A 20,048-nucleotide genomic window follows, 5' to 3' on the forward strand; every position below is an offset into this window, starting at 1 on the left:
TTCTAAACAACATGTTGTGAGCAAGTTTCAGTTATACGAATGGGTTCTGGACGTGTTCTTACTATCCTGATCATGCCTGTTTCTAATACTTATTAACCAGTTATAAAGAATACAGATCCCCATTGACAAATGATTATTTTTTTCAATAAATGATTCAAACTGTCTCAACTTCAATAAACACTGATAAGTTAACGATTCATTTATTCCTAGAATCGTGACCGATTAAGTAATAATATAATTGAGTATTAACATAAAGCTGTCTTTGAAATGTTAAGTGAAGAAACATATTCGTAATATTCGGAACATCACACCAAAATTGAAACTGAAATTGGTATGTTAATCTGCAATGGATATTGGAACTTTATCATGAAGATATAACTAATGGCGCTCTGATTGTAATGTTACATAACCCTTGTCAATACATGACTAAACCTACACTGCTGACGAATCGTGTGGTTAAGTCAAACCAAATCAGTATTGTGACTAAGCATATCGTGTTGTAGTGATCCTCGGCCAAAATATGGTTAAGAATTAACAATAAACAATATAATATACAACTTAGTTCAAGTATAATGATTTTAAAAGCGTGGACGATTTTAAATCCGTTGAAGTATTAAGAGAGGTTTTAATTAAGTTATTGCCAAATTTTCTGAAATGAGATTAACTTTTGTAATTTAATTTAAGGAAATCGTTTATAGATCTGTTATATAAGATAATATAACTGTACAATATTTTTCAATTCAAATATTTCCAAGCATTTGTTTGTCAAAATATGATTCCATAATAAGGCTCAAACTTCCTTATCTATTGTACACTCGTTTGATCCCAGCTGTTTTGAGGACAACTAATGGCGAATTTAAAGTGTATCATGAAGGAATGGGGTCGCCATGAGGACAACCAAGTTCGATATTAAAGGGATTTGATAAGTTCCCTATATGTTCAATCCTGACTGTGTGTTGTTCTCAAAAAGTTTTGTCCATTTAATAATGTTAGAGCCCAATTTAAAAAAAAATCAGTATTTGTTACGAAAATGAAAATGTAATAATGTTCTGTGTTGCTTTTGCAGACTATTTTATACATAAAGAAGAATAATTTGATCAAATGTAATATCTGACATAATATGTAATATCTGAAGAAGCAGATATTCTAAAAAGTAAATGTTTGTGGAAATGTACGTGCATTACTTTGATAAAGCGGTAACATAATGTTCATGAGAAAATTGGCGTGGAAAACGTTACGAAAATATGGATGACAGACGATAGAATAAGGATATTGACCAAATTATTGCAATTGTTAAAAACATGAAATACCTACGAACCCACATTAATAAGACCTGATTAGTATATGATTTCACCTTCATTGCTCACGTGTCGTGTGAATGAGTAATTACCAATGAATTTATGACAAAGCATACAAGAATGTTTCATATGTGTGTATCCACCTGACGGGTCACCAAATGTGGTAAATCCCGAGGCTGGCCAAGGGTGTTACCACATTTTGTGATCCCGAGGGTGGAATATCCCTAGCCTACATTCACACATACTAAAAAAGTTTTTCTCTCATAACACTGCCGAATTTCTGTCAAAAGAGTCTCTCAGTCATCCATTTTCTTTTTTTCCCTATTATTTATTTATTTGTTTCTTTTACCAAGAACTAACGCCGACTTTGATTTTTTTAGTTTTTTTGTTGTTTGTTTGTTTGTTTTGTTTTTTCAGCGTCCTCATAACAGCCAATGTCATTTAAGTACGTGCCAGGTAATGGGGGTGGAGAAAAGCAGGAGTACCCGGAGAAAAAACATCGGCCTACGGTCAGTACCTCACAACTGCCCCCTTACCCTAACTCGCAACCTAGAGGTGAAGGGCTAGTGATAATATTTCTGGACACTTTTACCAATCGGCCACCGCGGCCCCTATTTCACCGACAAAAATTGACGTACGTTGACTGACTTTTTCAATGGCCGTGATCAAACTTTCAACATTCGAGAAAAAGAAGTTTCTATCAACAATAATTTGAAAAAGCAGCGAGTATTGATTTGCACCTCGACATTTTATCATTTTAAAGGACACACAGTAAGTTTTGTTGCCCAGCCACATTTTTACAAACACCACATTAATGCATGACGTCACGACTTTCATTGGGATTTTCATTCATTATTCAAGGCTAATAGAAGCGATGCTGATCTCGACTGCCATGACATGGCGGTGTTTCTTTGATGGCAATATTTACGGTGGTTCTCTGTGACATGAACATCGAGGTGTGTCATTTTTTTACCGAATGTTCGCACATTTGTCAGTCTAAAAACGTCTGAATCATTCCAAATACACAGGTTACTGAGTATGCCTAGCGTTAACAAACTTTCAGGCCCCTGTGCTGAGGCAGACACAACCATTTGATTATCCTGTGGGGTACAAGCATGAACGCTTATACACTACACGCGATATTTCTTGCACTACTCTATGTTAGTTACAGATGAGTCAATAAAGTAAATAAAGATCCGATCATGCTGCCTATGATTATATTGCATGTGGTTAATATGCGAGTCCTTTGTTTCCGTGTCATTTGACCGATACACAGTAATAAGTGAACTAATTCATACGCGATAAATGTTTTAACAGTACCTTAGCAACTTCACCGAAGATAACGTCTGATAAATGTATAATTATACCTAGATTGTCTTTATGTCGTGTGGCCGATCCGTATACACTAAAACGGACACAAATTCGCTGTGTTTTACGGTTCTTATACAAAACCAATCAGGACCTACCTGGCCTAAATCTTGGTTGAGCTTCTTAGAGTTTCAAGACCGTTTTAAATGCGACAGTGTGATCAGTAAATAGTTGAGAGTAAACTGAACTTGATAGTCTAATGCGCTGGAGTGGATAAGAAAAGTGAACTGCGGTTCACTAGCTTTAGTTAGAGTTAACACTGTTGTGCACGTGAGTTTAGATCGAAGTGAACTAGAGTCACTTTACTTATGCACTAGAGCTGGTGTATATTAGTACGTCTATACATTCGTGAATCCTATATGCACCAATAAATAAATACAGCATACTTCCCCTTTTACTTAAAAGTACATATCACATAATTAATTATGGACTATTACCTTACATTTGCCAGTATATATTTATTATTGGTGTATATTATCGTTTCTTTTGGATGTTTTAATCAAATTCCATTATGTCTGATCTAAAATATGGATCATAAGATGGCTTCTTTGTTAAATTTACAACACACAGAAATTCCCATTTGAAGTCTGGAATCCAGCTTTTTCAAGTAACATGCAACCATATCGATTAGAAATCCATCAATTGAATAGTAGTCATCTTATTACAATTAGTTTGTTTGGTTTATTTTGTTTAACGTCATATTAACAGCCAGGGTCACTTAAGGACGTGCCAGGTTTTGGAGGTGGAGGAAAGCCAGAGTACCCGGAGAAAAAAAACACCGACCTACGGTCAGTACCAGGTAACTGCCCCATTTGGGTTTCAAACTCGAAAACCAAATATAAAGGGAAAGTAATTAAATTACAAAATAAACCAGACTCATTTTCTTCCAATCAGGAATAAGATTTTCTTACTTTTTTATGTGAATTATATTTATAGTTGTATTAAAACAGTGTGAATCATCTATTTACTATACACACCTTCACATAACGATTTCTTTGCAGTACCAGGTAACCTAAGTTTACATAGTAGTCTTGACTAAAGAATTGTATCAGATCATCTAAATCTCACTTGCCTTGAGAACTTTGTGTTCAATTGGTGCACACAGAGGAGGTGTTACCATGTGGTATAAGACAGATATTGGTCTATCTGAACAAAATTTCATTACAATGATTTAAAGTCATCAACCTTCAATTATAGTGGTATTGATTGGATTAAAAACAGAAAACAATCGAATGATTACAGATATGTATAGTAGTTTTAAATATGATCTTTAGCCAATACTACAGGCACTATTTGTTATCGTTAGAGTACGGGCGTTAGGGCGCCATCAAAATGTATCTGTCCTACTTAAGTTAAATTCCGCATTTCTTAGATAAGTGTGTTCTTTATTTTCATTCTTTTCCTTGTATGTTCATTTGAAAGAATAGCATTTTCAAATCAACTTTCTCTCTGTGATTGAATTGCAATCTATCAAACACACAACACAAAGCCTTGATCATCAACATTGCGCTAAAATGACGTCATAGTAACGCAATTGATCTTAATCACTATCTTCGCTGCGTTTTATTCAAACTTAGTGCATAGCCAAGCATGTCCGTGATGTTGATTAAAATAACGGAACAATCACGTTATCTGATCTTGAATGCATCTATATGTTAATTGATGCAACCCGGATTGGAACTGGTACAATGCCAAACTCGGGGGCACAATGTAAATATTTCCCGTAAAAATTAAGACCGATTTTATAACAGGTCTTTTGTTAAACTGTTTATCGCGACTATAACGGTCGTTTTAATGCTCATTAAACGGCTATTTCTTCTTATAAGCAGTCAATACGAGATTATATACGGTAAAAATGTTCTGTACATATATACTTTCGTGTTTTAAACACTGTTTATTTCAATCGATGCTTGTAAACAATTTTTCCTGGGAAAGTAAAATGGACTCATGTGGGTGCGAGTAAAGAGTTCGCGTAGCTTTTGCTCACGAATGGTAACATATGTATTATCACGTAGCGTTTTGCTCACGAATGGTAACATATGTATTCTCACGTAGCGTTTTGCTCACGAATGGTAACATATGTATTCTCAAGTAGTGTACTGCTCACGAATGGTAACATATTTATTCTTGTAGTACCTACTGAATTATACTGTCATTGTTTTGTCCCTTGTGTGGCATTTCAAAAACATGGTTTCGGACTTTTTCAATTTTGGTAATAACATGAACTCTTTAGTTTCATGATACATGATATATCACAAAAAAATACGTCAGATAATGTTTTCAGACATTTTTGTGGATATATAGTCGCTTTAAAACTTTGTGTGGATATAACTTTTGACCATCTAGGGACGTACCTAACAACGTTGGTGGCATGCGAATTTCATTTCTGTTCTTATTTCTGGATTGAGCTTGAGAGGTAATATCAAAAGGTAAATTCATAAAGATATAATAAAAGAAAACAAAATGCATAAACGATCTCAAATAAAAATGTTAAATTCAGCAACAATTGGTCAATAAAATAATAGTTTTCACTTTCAGACGTATATATTGTATTGATATGTTATTCCTTTATCTTTTTCGAGAGAATTTTATTCATGTTTTAACAATAAAATAAAATATATACAAGACCAATAAACCAACTAACTCATCATATTGGACAATATGATACATTTGGTATTAATTCTTAAGAAATTTTGAGTGCCTTTTATTATCAGCTCGCTGACTGTAATAAATAAACCAAAGGCTACTGCTATCACATTTATAAGAAATAAGTTTGAATATTCAACAGAATAACAATGTTCATGAAAATCTGTATGTATCGAAGATATTGCAAACACTGTGACACACTAAAGTATGTATGTACATGTACACGCATATATATATATAGATATCATATGTAGTATGTTTTATGGTCGTCTGCAAATGGTTGATATGTATAAAATATAAAAAAATATATATATCAGCCCCTACTCCTACTATATCAACAAAGTGTAACACTTGAACAAAAGGCTCATAGACCTAAACGCTCACCTGATCATGTAAAAGAATATTGCAATATGTGATATTGACATGCCTTGTCATCATAGATGTCCATTTATGTTGTCCTAATATAATTATAGAAAAAAAGTAGGTCACAGTGACCTAATTTTGCAATATTTGCTATCGGCATGCTTTTCTCATCCTAGATGTTCATTTCTGTTGCTCTAATATAATTATTGAAAAAGATGGTCACAGCGATCTAATTTTGTAATAATTGCTATCGGCATGCCTTTCTTATCATAGATATCCATTTCTATTGCCCTAACAAAATTACTGAAAAAGTATATCAAAGTGACCTAATCTTGCAATTTTTGCTATCATCATGCCTTTCTCATCCTAAATGTCCATTTCTGTTGCCCAAATATAATAACTGAAAAAGTAGGTTAGAGTGACCTAATTTTGCAATATTTGTTTTCTCATCCTAGAGGTCTATTTTTGTTGCCCTAATATAATCATAGAAAAAGTAGGTCACAATGACCTAATTTTGCAATATTCGGTATCTGCATGCCTTTCTCTTCTTTGACGTCTATTTCTGTTTCCCTCATGTAATTATTCAAAAGTAGGTTACAATGACCTAATTTTGCAATATTTGCTATCGGGATGAATTTCTCATCCTAGGTAATCATTTATGTTGCCCTAATATCATTATTAGAAAAAGTAGGTCACATTGACCTAATTTTGCAATATTTGCTATCGGCATGCAATTTTCATCTAAGATATCATTTGATGTTGTCCTTTCATCATTTCTACTTTTTATTTGCACAAGTAACAACATAGAGTAATGTGAAAAGTGATGTATAAGTCACAAAAGGTCACATTCGAATTGGTCATAAATATAATATCAATGTGATATGCTTTCCACTTACACTTTATCACTACATAATATGTATGTATATGACTAATGGATTAGAAACCTAACTGGTATCAGATAGTAGACAATCTACAGAACTGAGTACTATATCATTCAAGTAAAGACACCTATTACTGCACCACATTGAGGGAACACCCTGTATAAGTATCCATTATCTAGAAAAATACATAGTTTTTACAAAATCCTGATCCTGGTCCTTTTTTTAAATCAAAACTCCAGGCGGGTGTGGGTGATGCTAGCAGCCAAGCTAGTCAGCTGCCAGTTCTCCCAATTGGGACCCAAGCAGCAATGTTCACAGTGAAGATTTATACAGTGTATACAGTACCCCAATTCAAACTCGTTTCTCTAGCATCACTATCTGGACCTTGTTATTGAAAATTAACTCTAGACGATGTACCAGTCATTAGCTGTCTTGTTCACAAACAAAAAATGAAGTACTTATTCATAGCTCATCAGGTGATAATTGCTGCGGTGGCCATCTTGTAAATTCGATGAATTTTTGTTGTTAATGTTTCAAAATGTCTCCACATCAGTTAAAACAGTTCAGACAACAATTGATTTATCCATCGAATTGTGACTGATCAAACAATATTAAAATGTTAATTTGATAACCCCATTTACATCGGATCACATGATATTGTCATCATCATGCTACCAAAACAGGTATTGCCATGTGGTTAATTTATTCCCGAGCGGTATATTGTTTTTAATGAATCAAAACTTGGGCGGCAATGTAATGCAAATCTTTGGAACAGATTTTATACAGTTGGAGCCAAAGTTTTGGTTGTTTCATATTAGGAACAATTTGGTCATATTAAGAGAACATAATATGTAGGTATAGGAGGTCAATACTGCTTTTGATATCCCTATGAGAAAAAGACTAACTGCAATTATTTGTAAATGATCAAATTATTTGTAACATTTCAGAGGTAAATGTTAGGTTATCATTTAAACTGAAATGGGATGCACTTCTGTACACTTATAATGAAAATAATTGTAATATATAGAAATATGCAATTGATCATGTAACTGTATCATTCAGATAAAAATAATGACGTCATGGCCGTAAGCCTATATAAACACAGTCCAGTATATGACTTAGCCTACAATGTTACCGTATGATATCACTCTATTTACAAAACATTTTTTATTATATCTTTAAATTACCGTGCTCTGTGGAAGCTTGCATTACGATGTTTTCACATAATCGATCAGAGACTACTTGGACAAAATCAATGTTAAGTGTCTTACAATTTTAATTCATTTTTCCATCTAACATTGTAGCCAATCAGAAAAAAAATCTTAAGCATTTACTGGGGATAGATGAAATACGACACCGGGGTGTTGAGCTATCTCCATCTCAATAATGACCAATATAATTTGCCAGACAACGAAATACCTTGTTACATGCATAATGGTGTGAAAAAAGCGAGTGACGAGTTTTCATATTCATCATGCTACCAAAGTATGCATTTTTATGTGGTAAAGTTGTGCCAGATCACTATATCATACAGCAAGAAGTAAACATGGAAGACGGTATAATATATTTCCTTTTTCTTTTAAAATTTTGATCAGTCGGACCCAGAGTTTGGGTTGTTTCATGCAACTTACAATTTGGTCATATTGAACATGCCTGTTTATAATACTTATTTAAGCAGTTATAAAGAATCATGATCCCTATTTGAAAATGGTTGAATGTTTTCAATTATTGTTTAAAATTGTCCCTACCTAACAATACACCGATTAGACAATAAATTGATTAATTCATCGAGTAGTGATGACCGTTCAAGCAATATTACAATAGAACATCACCATACAGCTTCTATTATGGACGTATAACCTTATTTACGTTGGCTCCCTGGTCCAGGAGTATCTTAACAATTTCTGTGTGACCACCCTCAGCTGCTCCAGCCAGAGCATCTGACTGAAACAGAAGTAAACATCCCAAATAACAATACCGTCGACATCGTCATTGTCATGTTACATCTACAGGTACTTTCTTCTGGCTAAGGTATTCCCCATCGGTTTATCATTAAGAATGAAGCAAAATATGGATGACAGTATATTGCATATATTTTGAACAAATTTAGTTCAGTCAAAGGCAGATTTTTTTCTATTTCACATTACGAACAATTTGTTCATATTGCAAACACATCATATGTAATCATTAGAAGTAAATATTATTTTTACAAAATAATTCATCATTTGTAACTTTGAAAATGTTCTATTGTAATGAAGATACTCTATAAAAATTTCCAAAAACATATATATTTGTGTAATACTTGTGTACATATAACTGTTGGCTACCTAAGGACGCGCCTTCAACTATATTAATGGCAAAAAAGAAAAAAAAAAACAACAGCAACGAACAAACAAACAAACAAGTGGACAATGAAATGAAATGCATAGAAACTTTCTGGCGATCTAACCTTTTCCAAACACAAGTTCAATCTTCACAGTTCAATCTACATTAATAATCAATTTCATATACGTTCATTTCAAAATATTTACTAATGAACTAGTGGCACATATGCCAGTTTGGTATCTTTATAAGACTTACACGCGCACACACACTAATTTTCCTTTTTCTTTTATATTTGTACTCTTTTAGAAATTTTATTTTTAAATCATTATTTATTGATGCAGAATGGTAAACCTGATGTGACACATAAATATAATACAAATGGTGATATATCTCCGTGAATGGAACTAGAATTGATGCGAGTGATCTAGCGTCTTTTCATATCTCCATACACGTTATTTTTTTCAATAAAATTAATAATTTAGCTCGTAAAGTATGAGTGCAAACTCTGATTGTTCATAAGTAATATAGTTGTGTTTTTCAGCAACTCCATTGAAATCTACGACAAATGGCCCCATACAAATGCCAAGACTTCGATCGACATAGACGTTTAGGTTATTATATTATATATGTGATCATTGTAGTACGTCTGAGACAAAATGAAACATCAAAAATGAATATATGCCATAGGCCTATATTTTACCGTAGATTATCTTTTTTTCCACTAAAAAATGCACCACGCACGAGACAGCTAATTGCAAATTAAGACCCCAACACTGTTTTAAAAAAAACACGCGATATCGGTACCCGCGCTGTACAGCAAACTAAGAAATCATCCATGTATTGTCAAATAGATTGAAAACTAAGCATTTTGATTACTTAATTTTGACTGAACATCTCTTAATTATTGCCAATCAATGTACTACCTTTAAACCTGCACTCTTACGCTAAATAGGCAAGTTGAAAGGATCGGCCGCATAGTATGACAGGACAATTTAAAAGCAATGTTTGTTTTTGACCTAATTTTACAAACACATATCACCTATTTTTACGGTACGCTAGCGCTAACTCGTAAACCCAACAAGTCATGTAGACTATGTTTTCAATATGTTAAACGGACTATTCATTACAATGATATATTGACAGATTCCGATTCAAATAAAACATCTAACTAGGCAGAGACTCAACATTACCCTACGTCTCAAGCTAGCCTAATACAAGTTTGTCTAACTTTTGTGTCAAATGAAACATGTACTTTTTTGAGAGTATAGAGCTACCCAATGGCCGAGTGGCTTCGCGATTAATTTACAGTAACTATCATAGTTATCACGAAATGAAGAAAGGTTAATGACCAATTAACAAAGACACTTCCGTGTTTGTCTCCAATGTCAACAATGTCGGCTTTGAATTTTAAGTTGAATAACACGGAAGATTTAAACAAACTGAAGGTTGCTGAGTTTAAAGAGATTTAAAAATACAGCGGTGAGAATGTAACAGGAAACAAATCTGCTGTAATAGCGAGACATATTTCTCTTAAAATCAAGTTAATGCCGCGGATAATTTAGATGCCAGTGATGCATCGGACTCTACCGCCGGGATTGACCTATTTAAGGCGCTTGACGTACTGTAGAGAAAGAAATTCCCTACGAGCAATTGCAAATGTCAGCAAAATATTTAATTTTCACCAACTCCATAATTATCTCGTAGGCATGGATCACTGGTAATTGATTAAACTGCTGAAACCTTTTTTCAAAGTGCTTCATGACACTTTTTTCATTGATGTTTAACTCCGAAAATAGCCGGTTTGTGCTGCTCCTTTTACATGTAATTGACACATTTATGATAAATCAATGAATCGCTATAAGATAATTGAATTACAGGTTTTAATATATAATTGAACAATATATTGCAATGATTAATAGGGTAAAGTAACTTATACATTATATATAAGCTAATGTGCTGGTAATCTGTTATTAATACATAAAATTTGTCAATTTCTGAAAAGTTGTCCTGTACAAACAGGTTGACAGGTGAATAACGTCATGGTTCGTCAATAAAATTTGTTAAAGTGAATGTGTGTCCTGAGCGTTTTTTTCACGTCCCGTAATTCATTGAATGATATTTCAAAATTATTGTTACTGTATCATATAGATGGACATCTAATAGATTAATATGCAAAATTTGACTCTGATTAGACTAGTGCATAATATGCAAATGTACCGGCGAAGTTACGGTGCAATACATATACATGTGAGTTTTTGCCCCGCAATTCCTTAAATGGTATTTTCTGTTAATTCCTTCTGCACCATACGGATGAACATCGAACCTATTCACCTTCAAAAATTGACATCGAGTTTGATGCGAAGAAAGCATAATAATTCATTTATTTTCGGTGCAGTCTCCTGTGCGGTATTTGCGCACCCCACAATTCGTACATAATCGCGATGTCTATTACTATCAATGTGCAAAATTTGACTTTGATAGAACAAGTACATTTAGCAAATGCTACGACGAATTTACAGTAAGTGTAAGATGAGTGTCCTGTCAGTTTTTCGCACATTTTGTTAAATTGATAGGCGTGTAATAGATATGAATATTAACTATTAGTATAATTTATTTTGAAGTCATTATTGAGTACAGGGTAAATAGGTTAAGATTTTTGCGCTACTCTACGAAATAAAGGCCATACATTTTAAATGTTAAAAACAACTGTTATCGGTAATGTACGAAAAAGCAGTACTGCCGTCAATTATATATTTAGATGTATTTAAACTTTATAAGTGCGTTAACTATGTAGACAGTGTATTTGCACTTTTGATAAATACGTGTAATTAGAAATTACATTAAAAGTTAAAACTGTGCATGTTTTTGGTGTACATGTTGATCGTGAGCCTTAGTTAAATATTGAAGGATTTTACTTTTCATTATATTTTATCAACCATAATTATTTGTAGACATCGTTCTTTATTCAAAAGTGTGGTTCAGTATATGAATTGATTAGTGATGCCAACTAACTCACTATAAATTATTGCCTCGGTTATGTGAAGTGGTTGATGACTTGTCAATGACCAGTTTTGTTTCGCGACTATTCAATTCAGCCCCATGCTGTGTCGATGTCAATGTACGGGTCATGGACATTATCATGGACATTATCGCAACAAAAGGCAGTAACGAATGCAAGTGTAACAGGACAATTATTATACCTTTTGTTAATTTTCTGTTTGCTTTTTATTTTATGTGATGCGTATTTTCGAGTGATTAAATAAAAGAGGTGTATATATATACTCTAATAAGTATCACAGATATCCTCTGTATTATATGTATGTTTTATATACATGTGCATAGATGTACAGATGTGTGTGTTGGTCATATAGTAATAACAAAAATACTTTCTATACATGGGAAGGTAATGCATATCACAAGTTATTTCTTGTATAATTTTACTATACGGACTTGGGGAGAAAATACGTATATTTCAGGGGTAATAAAGTTATTTCTTGTATAATTCTTATAAACGGACTTTGGGAGAAAATACGTATATAGATCTACGTGTATTTGTAATTCTTATATAACGGACACAGTTTTAAAGTTTGAGCAGTTCGATCACCAGTGATCATGACCATGCCTGCGGCAAAGTACCCGAGGTTGGCACGGCGCCACAGGATACTCACTAGTTAGTACACCTCAGGTACTTGTGGACATGATTATGATGTTTTTAATTTAAATGTTTTATTATAAAAAAATATTTAAAAAAAATATCGTTCCTCGGCCTTATAAATGCTAAATTTATGAGGCCGAGGTACGATATATTTTATTTTTTTTTACAAATTATGCATGCGATTGTGATACAATAATTTAATCGTCTATAATAAAACATTTAAATTAAAAACATCATAATCATGTCCACAAGTCTACCTGTGAACAAAATCACGGGCCGTGCGAACACCCCGCGGGACATCCTGCAATGTAACTTCGACAGTACATTTAAATAATATGCACTCATGCAAGTAAAGTCAAATTTTTCATGGTAATAGACTCAGTGTTTATCTGTATGATACAGAAAATATAATTTTAAAATATCATTTAATGAGTTACGGGGCGTGTAAAAGCAATCACAGGACACTCATTCCTCACAGGACACTCGTATGTTTATGGCACCGTAACTTCGTGTTCGCCGGTACATTTGTATAATATGCAATCGTTATATCAAAGTCAAATTTGACATCTTCATAGGTTAGATATTCATCTTTATGATACAGAAAAAAATATTTAATTATATCATTTAACGAAATGCGGGGCGTGCAAAAACCCTCACAGGACACTCATTAGGCACACCCCTTGTGACTTGTGACCGTCAACTTGTCAGCAGACTGAGCCTCGTTTTCGCGAAATTCAGGGGAAATAACTCTTTACATTTTGCGATTGTGAAACTGGCCTATTGCTATCGGCATGCCTTTCTTATCATAGATATCCATTTCTATTGCCCTAACAAAATTACTGAAAAAGTAGATCAAAGTGACCTTATCTTGCAATATTTGCCATCATCATGCCTTTCTCATCCTAAATGTCCATTTCTGTTGCCCAAATATAATAACTGAAAAAAGTAGGTTAGAGTGACCTAATTTTGCAATATTTGTTTTCTCATCCTAGAGGTCTATTTTTGTTGCCCTAATATAATCATAGAAAAAGTAGGTCACAATGACCTAATTTTGCAATATTCGGTATCAGCATGCCTTTTTCTTCTTTGACGTCTATTTCTGTTGCCCTCATGTAATTATTCAAAAGTAGGTTACAATGACCTAATTTTGCAATATTTGCTATCGGCATGAATTTCTCATCCTATGTGATCATTTATGTTGCCCTAATATAATTATTAGAAAAAGTAGGTCACATTGACCTAATTTTGCAATATTTGCTATCGGCATGCAATTTTCATCTAAGATATCATTTGATGTTGTCCTTTCATCATTTCTACTTTTCATTTGCACAAGTAACAACATAGAGTAATGTGAAAAGTGATGTATAAGTGACAAAAGGTCACATTCGAATTGGTCATAAATATAATATCAATGTGATTTGCTTTCCACTTACACCTTATCACTACATAATATGTATGTATATGACTAATGAATTAGAAACCTAACTGGTATCAGATAGCAGACAATCTACAGAACTGAGTACTATATCATTCAAGTAAAGACACCTATTACTGCACCACATTGAGGGAACATCCTGTATAAGTATCCATTATCTAGAAAAATACATAGTTTTTACAAAATCCTGATCCTGGTCCTTTTTTTAAAATCAAAACTCCAGGCGGGTGTGGGTGATGCTAGCAGCCAAGCTAGTAAGCTGCCAGTTCTCCCAATTGGGACCCAAGCAGCAATGTTCACACTGAAGATTTATACAGTGTATACAGTACCCTAATTCAAACTCGTTTCTCTAGCATCACTATCTGGACCTTGTTATTGAAAATTAACTCTAGACGATGTACCAGTCATTAGCTGTCTTGTTCACAAACAAAAAATGAAGTACTTATTCATAGCTCATCAGGTGATAATTGCTGCGGTGGCCATCTTGTAAATTCGATGAATTTTTGTTGTTAATGTTTCAAAATGTCTCCACATCAGTTAAAACAGTTCAGACAACAATTGATTCATCCATCGAATTGTGACTGATAAAACAATATTGAAATGTTAAGTTGATAACCCAATTTACATCGGATCCCATGATATTGTCATCATCATGCTACTAAAACAGGTATTGCCATGTGGTTAATTTATTCCCGAGCGGTATATTGTTTTTAATGAATCAAAACTTGGGCGGCAATGTAATGCAAATCTTTGGAACAGATTTTATACAGTTGGAGCCAAAGTTTTGGTTGTTTCATATTAGGAACAATTTGGTCATATTAAGAGAACATAATATGTAGGTATAGGAGGTCAATACTGCTTTTGATATCCCTATGAGAAAAAGACTAACTGCAATTATTTGTAAATGATCAAATTATTTGTAACATTTCAGAGGTAAATGTTATGTTATCATTTAAACTGAAATGGGATGCACTTCTGTACACTTATAATGAAAATAATTGTAATATATAGAAATGTGCAATTGATCATGTAACTGTATCATTCAGATAAAAATAATGACGTCATGGCCGTAAGCCTAAATAAACACAGTCCAGTATATGACTTAGCCTACAATGTTACCGTATGATATCACTCTATTTACAAAACATTTTTTATTATATCTTTAAATTACCGTGCTCTGTGGAAGCTTGCATTACGATGTTTTCACATAATCGATCAGAGACTACTTTGACAAAATCAATGATAAGTGTCTTACAATTTCAATTTATTTTTCCATCTAACATTGTAGCCAATCAGAAAAAAAATCTTAAGCATTTACTGGGGATAGATGAAATACGACACCAGGGTGTAGAGCTATCTCCATCTCAATAATGACCAATATAATTTGCCAGACAACGAAACACCTTGTTACATGCATAATGGTGTGAAAAAAGCGAGTGACGAGTTTTCATATTCATCATGCTACCAAAATATACATTCTTATGTGGTAAAGTTGTGCCAGATCACTATATTATACAGCAAGAAGTAAACATGGAAGACGGTATAATATATTTCCTTTTTCTTTTAAAATTTTGATCAGTCGGACCCAGAGTTTGGGTTGTTTCATGCAACTTACAATCTGGTCATATTGAACATGCCTGTTTATAATACTTATTTAAGCAGTTATAAAGAATCATGATCCCTATTTGAAAATGGTTGAATTTTTTCAATTATTGTTTAAAATTGTCTCTACCTAACAATACACCGATTAGACAATAAATTGATTAATTAATCGAGTAGTGATGACCGTTCAAGCAATATTACAATAGAACATCACCATACAGCTTCCATTAAAATCTTTAGTTAATCAACCTTATCTACGTCGGCTCCCTTGTCCAGGAGTATCTTAACAATGTTTATGTGACCCCCTCTAGCTGCTTCGGATAGAGCATCTGACTGAAACAGAAGTAAACATCCCAAATAACAATACCGTCGACATCGTCATTGTCATGTTACATCTACAGGTACTTTCTTCTGGCTAAGGTATTCCCCATCGGTTTATCATTAAGAATGAAGCAAAATATGGATGACAGTATATTGCATATATTTTGAACAAATTTAGTTCAGTCAAAGGCAGATTTTTTTTCTATTTCACATTACGAACAATTTGTTCATTTTGCAAATACCTCATATGTAATCATTAGAAGTAAATATTATTTTTACAAAATAATTCATCATTTGAAACTTTGAAAATGTTCTATTGTAATGAAGATATTCTATAAACATTTCCAAAAACATATATATTTGTGTAATACTTGTGTACATATAACTGTTGGCTACCTAAGGACGCGCCCTCAACTATATTAATGGCAAAAAAGAAAACAACAACAACAGCAACGAACAAACAAACAAACAAGTAGACAATGAAATGAAATGCATAGAAACTTTCTGGTGATCTAACCTTTTCCAAACACAAGTTCAATCTACACAGTTCAATCTACATTAATAATCAATTTCATATGCGTTCATTTCAAAATATTTACTAATGAACTAATGGCACATATGCCAGTTTGGTATCTTAATAAGACTTACACGCGCACACTAATTTTCCTTTTCTTTTATATTTGTACTCTTTTAGAAATTTTATTTTTAAATCATTATATATTGATGCAGAATGGTAAACCTGATGTGACACATACATATAATACAAATGGTGATATATCTCTATGAATGGAACTAGAATTGATGCAAGTGATCTAGCGTCTTTAAATATCTCCAAACACGTTATTTTTTTCAATAAAATTAATACTTTTCTAGCTCGTAAAGTATGAGTTCAAACTCTGATTGTTCATAAGTAATATAGTTGTGTTTTTCAGCAACTCCATTGAAATCTACGACAAATGGCCCCGTAAAAATGCCAAGACTTTGATCGACAGCGACGTTTAGGTTATTATATTATATATGTGATCATTGTAGTACGTCTGAGACAAAATAAAACATCAAAAATGAATATATGCCATAGGCCTATATTTTACCGTATATTATCCACTAAAAAATGCACCACGCACGAGACAGCTAATTGCAAATTAAGACCCAAAAATGTATTAAAAAAAACACGCGATATCGGTACCCGTGCTGTACAGCAAACTAAAAAATCATCCATGTATTGTCAAATAGATTGAAAACTAAGCATTTTGATTACTTAATTGTGACTGAACATCTCTTAATTATTGCCAATCAATGTACTACCTTTAAACCTGCACTCTTACGCTAAATAGGCAAGTTGAAAGGATCGGCCGCATAGTATGACAGGACAATTTAAAAGCAATGTTTGTTTTTGACCTAATTTTACAAACACATATCACCTATTTTTACAGTACGCTAGCGCTAACTCGTAAACCCAACAAGTCATGTAGACTATGTTTTCAATATGTTAAACGGACTATTCATTACAATGATATATTGACAGATTCCGATTCCAATAAAACATCTAACTAGGCAGAGACTCAACATTACCCTACGTCTCAAGCTAGCCTAATACAAGTTTGTCTAACTTTTGTGTCAAATGAAACATGTACTTTTTTGAGAGTATAGAGCTACACAATGGCCGAGCGGCTTCGCGATTAATTTACAGTAACTATCATAGTTATCACGAAATGAAGAAAGGTTAATGACCAATTAACATTGAATTTTCCATCATTTTACTTATTTACAAACGTGTCATTCTTCAGGCTGTCGTTGTGTAACGTGTCGGGGGTCCGTACCCATGTTACTTCTTTAGATCCCTTATAGGTGCTCTTACTGGGTGGTTAAAAGTGCCGATATATACATACTTGTGTACATATAACTGTATATTCTGAGCATGCCTTGCTCAAGAATGGTAGCAGTAGTAAAATATATACACACACCCGTACTGAGCAGAACTGACTAACAATAATAACAGATATTAACTATATGTAGAGCAAATGGGAAAACGTCTCTAAATAAAATGTATCTCTGCTCACTACTTATAAGCAACACTAAATAACAACTAATGTGTAGAGCAAGAGCAAAACGTCTCACGATTTAAGCAACACTAAATATTAACTATTAATACAAAGTGAATTATAAGAGAGCATGTAAATGTTACGGCTATATTAGACCCCAGTACTCGATCTCCGAGTACTCCCACCAGCTACTACGCCGGTACGCCTGTCCGCTCAAAGGGACATAACTCCTACAACACCGACCAGCACGCACACACACAAAACAGCTACAATGCACCGCTGCTCACGGTCACAGCCTGCCTCAGGTACCAGAGCTCAGAACAATCCAGAGCACGCGTTATAGCTTTAAATATTCTGGAAAGCTAGATTTAATTTTATGATGGTCTTTTTAAAAGTTCAGAACACTCGAGAGCACACGTTACAGTGTCTGCTCACTACAGCAGGGCCCGTATATTATCTACTATACGACCGCTCAAACCTACGGAATGCATGTGATGAGAGCAAGACTGAGGGAAAGCACTATTTCAGCTACGTCTACAGTCTGCTCACTTACTTCAACTCGTAGTTTATATCGTACCTTTACAGTGCTGCTGCCTGGTCAGTCGTCGAAGTCTGGTCTAACTGACATGCTAGCAGACGGCTTCATATACCCTCTGAAAACCGAAGGTAGCGCCGTCTATGTTTTCGTCAGAACTTTCCTATACTATATCTTTGTCTTTAAAATGTTTGAATGTTTCGCGCTTTACTCACGCCATGCTACAAGCTTATTACTGACACCGAGGTTGTATCAAAACGCGGAAGTAAACAGGTATTGTAACATTATAAACTGTATAACATATGTACAAATAAACAAACAGCTGGATAGGTGAAAACATGCTTGTCACACTTTTTACGAATCATATTTACATTGAATGTGTTTGTGTCCTGATTTATCCTTTACAATGTCGACTCGGAAAGTTCTAACTCATCCTTTTTTTATAAAGCAAAATTTTGCATGATTCGAACTGTTCATCGGTACATGTATTTATTCAATTTTGTTCAAAAGGACCGAAGGTTTACCGTATTAAAAATCCGATAGTTTCAGGATGCACCGAATATGTTGATAGTTAAATTGTGAATAACATCAGAAAAAAAAAACACGTTTTTCATAAAATGATACTAAAAAATACACATATTTCATATACAATTACTGCCAAGAGGTAGTAGAAGTTGCCCGATCAACCACACCACTGTATACATGTATATAACATAATGTATTGCAGTGTTCAGGTAAGCTGCCACTGGATATTTCTACTATACTAAAATGAGACAGAACTTTGCCAGTAAGAGTTTGACAGTGTTCGTCCAAAGAAGTGTGGTTTACATTTCATTTGATTTTAAGTTTTAGTAAATTACTTGTGTCGTCATGTATACCATATCGTACTGTTACTGAAGATGATTAGCAAAATGTTCTCTGTATGTATTTCTGTGCGTCTTTAGTTTATTTTTATTTTTAAATGTTATTTGATTGTAACATTATTACAGTTTTATTTGTTTTCAAAAGAATTATGAGAATCTTATTTAGGCCTTCCGCATACAGGCAATCGTTTATTTTTCTGTGGCAGACGGCAATGCATAGAATCAGTCGTGGCATCTTAATCTTGTCAACAGTGAGCATATAACGTTAATTAAGGGGGAAACCTTTGTTAATTTAAACTCTATATACAAACACGGAAACCCATCTTTTAGGCATAATTCAAACCAAGGCTACTTCTACGTCGAAACTCGATCTTGCAGACATCGCATCTGTTATGGAACGTTATAGAGCGTAATCGGGATGAACTCATTAAAAGTGCAAATAATCTAAGTTGAAAAAAATGTCTGTGTGACCACCGCTAGCTGCTCCAGACAGAGGATCAAGCTAAAAAAAAGTAAACATTAAAAGTACATGTACCGACGAAATTGTCATCGTCATGTTAAAAATACAGGTATTTTCTTGAGGTTAAGTTTTTCTTAATCGGTATATTATTAAGAATGAAGCAAAATCTGGACGACAGTATAATGCATGTATTTTGAACAAATTGGTTCAGTAAAAAACAGATTTTTGGGGTAATTTCACATTACAAAGAAATT

The sequence above is a fragment of the Pecten maximus genome, chromosome 9 (genome assembly GCF_902652985.1).
Source record: "Pecten maximus chromosome 9, xPecMax1.1, whole genome shotgun sequence".
Classification (NCBI taxonomy): Eukaryota; Metazoa; Mollusca; class Bivalvia; order Pectinida; family Pectinidae; genus Pecten; species Pecten maximus.